A 2,989-nucleotide genomic window follows, 5' to 3' on the forward strand; every position below is an offset into this window, starting at 1 on the left:
CACCAGATGGAGGGGGGGGGGGTTGCTTCCATAATTTTTGTGGTGTGAAACTGTCTCAGCTTGTGTGAGTCTGAATATGAAACTCCTTTTGCAGCCAAATCCATCTGTTTACCACACAGCAATAGATGTGAACTGGAATCTGTTTGAAAAGGAGTCCAGTTTAATTCGGGGGGGCTTTTTCTGTCTCATCTCTGTTTATGACAGCGAGAAGAAGGATGATAGTCTTACTTATGTAAATGAAAGCAACAGGGAATGCATTTATGTAAATATCCTGTTTTCTTTCTTGCAAGGTAACAAGCTTTCCTCTATCTTAGCGAACGTTGTGCATTTATTCTGTGTGTGTGTGTGTGTGTGCGCTGGCTCTGGGGTCCTGTGAAGGAAATGGACCAATTACAGTCAATGGTGGTCTGGTTCTGAAGGACAGAGTTGGAATTGGCTAATGCTTTGGCCTGTAGTCCCCCTCAGGGAAATTGTACTAGACTGGTAATTTGGTATCATACCACCACTCTGTGTGTGTGTGTGTGTTTCATATGATAGTGTCTCTTCTAGTGCAACTGCAGATGTGTTAAAAAAACCCAAAAAACTAAATCATAGTAGTAAAATATGTTAGGCTGATGTTTTTGGTTACTAGCTGTTTGCTGTGTGTGGTTTAAAAACTGTAGATGATTGGATTTGGTCCTCAGCATAATGGACATTGTGCTAAGTGAATGTTATTCTTGGAAGGCAGTAACTGATTTGGCTTACAGTATTAAATTATATGTGGCATAGTAGGGTCGGGGCAATATGTTATGTTCAACAGTCCAATTTTCCAACAGGCCAGCGACAACCAGTGATTGCCGACCCCCCCATTCAGCTGGGAGATGTGTGCAAAATGACTAATAAAATGTGTACAGGATAATCCATAGGTGCCTGGAGGATGAGTCCTAGTAACCTTGGTGATCCTCTGACTTTCCTTGCAAAATAAGGTGAACCTGACCTGCACCAGAATGTTTGTTTGCACAGAGAACATCTGGAATAAATTCACTTCAAGTCAACATCAAAACCTAATTTTTGAAAAAAAGAATTGGTTTTCAAATAAAGGCACTCAGGATATATTTTAATATTTCAGTAAAATGTGCAAACAGCCAGTGAAGTTTTAAGGTTGAGAAAATAGACCTACAGCAGTAGAGTCCACTAGTAATTGTAAAATCAATCCACGCAGTTCTTCTCTGCGTTTTGGTAGCATAGTTGATGGTGTTAGTCAAGTTAAAATCAAACGAGTGGGCCTACAGCAGTTACAGACATCGGAGAATCACTTCAAAGTTAATGAATGGAAATCGATAAATTCCTTAATAGAAAGCAGCTCTGCCTGGTAGAGATGAGCTTCTATGGAAAATTATAATTTGGAGATCCAATCAGTGACCCGTCTCTGCTGTTGCTTCCTGTGTTGTCATATGTGTAGACAGGCTCTGTCACTTACTGCCTCTCTGTGTTTGTAAAGGGTAATGAGGAGAGGTAACAAGTTGTAGGTTCATGACTAAAACTTGTTTCTTTTAATCAGATTTCGTAAGCCGTGTGTACGTACATTTTCTGGTTTACACTTTAAAATGAATAACAGACTGCGTGGCCACATGCACAAGATTGGTCAAGGCTTACAGGTTACCTCCAACGTAGACACACTGCGGTTTAGTGAGTGCGGTTTTACCAGTTGTGTTGAATTGGCCAGGTTCCTCCACCGAGGCCTAGAGCAGCCTGTCATTAGGCTTTTTATAGCAGACAGCCATCAGTATCTCATCACGTCTACCCTGGTAACCCATCATAGCAAGTGACAGTCAGGTATATGTATATATTAATTGCTCATGTGAAAATGGACTTAGAGTGGCTCACATTTTATAATTTATATTTATTGATATGTTAGAGTAATGAAAATAAAAGGATGCCGTCAGTGTTAAACACACAATCTGTCAAACAAAACCAAGTTGTGGTATTAAGGTGTAAATCTTCTTAGCATGTACTGTATACACCGGATCAGCCATACATAAGGCCCGCTGACCAGGTGAAAGTGAATAACACTGATTATCTCGTTAAAATGGCTCCTGTCAGTGGGGTGGTGATATAGAGCAGCAAGTGAACCAATTTTGTACTCCAAAGTTGTATTTTAAAAATGGGCCCAGCAATGAGGATTGAGTGACTTTGAACAGGGCCAAATTGTGATGGCTACATGACTGGATCAGAGTATCTGATAAAACTGCAGCTCCTGTGGCTTTGTTTCCGGTCTGCAGGAGGTCCGTACCTATCAGAAGTGAAATGCCGAGGAAGGAAAAGAAGTGGGCTGACCTGTGTGGTCCGATCCAACAGACGAAGCTACTGTAACTCAAACTGGCTGATGAAGTTAGATGCCCTGGTTGCAGATAGAAAGGTGTCAGAAACACACCAGTGGCGTCACAGTTTGTTGGTCCCAGTAATTTCACGTATTTTCATATGTAGTTCCCCTTAAAAAAAGGAATTTGCGCGTATCAGTTTATTGCATTGGCAGTCCAGTCGTCCTTTGTTGAGGTTTGCCGCAGACATTTTGGCTTTCAGCAATGTGATGGTTTCCTGCCTCGCAAGCCAAAAATAATTTAATGAACTTTCCATTCTGTTTGTTTTAAGGTATATATACAACCTTATTTTAATTTAATTATAGTTCCACATAATCTTGTATCTCTTAAATAGAATGCTCTCGCCCAGATATAAAAAAAAAGTAAAGTACAAGCAGAAAACTCTTTTGGTATGAGATTTCAGTTTGGAGTAACAATTATTATTTTATCTTTTATTATAGATTTTTATTATGTTTTCTCCACCAGAACGCACCACAACAGGAGCACTTGGAAACGGGTCTAAAAGGTCTAACAGCTAAATTTAAACACGTATAACTTCCCTCAAATTGGCCTCTCAGGCTCTCCCGTTCCCTCCAAGGGTCAGCATGTCAAAAAGGTTAAAAGTTCACCCCGAAATTGAACTAATTGTG

At 40.3% G+C, this 2,989-nt stretch overlaps 1 protein-coding gene across 1 annotated transcript in view; it reads left to right on the forward strand.

Annotated features, from left to right (window-relative positions):
* The window catches only part of LOC118339332 (general transcription factor IIF subunit 2-like), a 40,065-nt gene that overhangs the window by 22,471 nt on the left and 14,605 nt on the right, over nt 1-2,989 (forward strand). The gene's annotated exons all lie outside the window — the stretch shown is intronic.

The sequence above is a fragment of the Morone saxatilis genome, unplaced genomic scaffold (assembly GCF_004916995.1).
Source record: "Morone saxatilis isolate NCDOM2014 unplaced genomic scaffold, NCSU_SB_2.0 Contig5, whole genome shotgun sequence".
Lineage (NCBI taxonomy): Eukaryota > Metazoa > Chordata > Actinopteri > Moronidae > Morone > Morone saxatilis.